Source organism: Eurypyga helias, unplaced genomic scaffold (genome assembly GCF_000690775.1).
Source record: "Eurypyga helias isolate BGI_N326 unplaced genomic scaffold, ASM69077v1 scaffold16687, whole genome shotgun sequence".
Classification (NCBI taxonomy): Eukaryota; Metazoa; Chordata; class Aves; order Eurypygiformes; family Eurypygidae; genus Eurypyga; species Eurypyga helias.
In genome coordinates this window covers 120-339 of record NW_010261248.1, presented here as the reverse complement: position 1 = coordinate 339, position 220 = coordinate 120, and positions in this window count along the sequence as shown.

Genomic DNA, 220 nt, shown 5'->3' with positions numbered 1-220 from the left:
GTGTGTGGATGCACTTCCATGTGAATGATCTTAGGAACTGGAGGAGGTCAAATTTGCTAGGAGACCTTTTTGGAAAGGCTTGAGGAGTAAGCACCGACCTCCTTTCGTACAACTGCCTGCAACTCCGCGGAGTGATGGAACGACCAGAGCTTTGTCCCGTTCGTCACACCGGAGTGGGGGGGGAGGGGGCAGCGCTGGCTGCTGTGGCTGTCACCCCCCG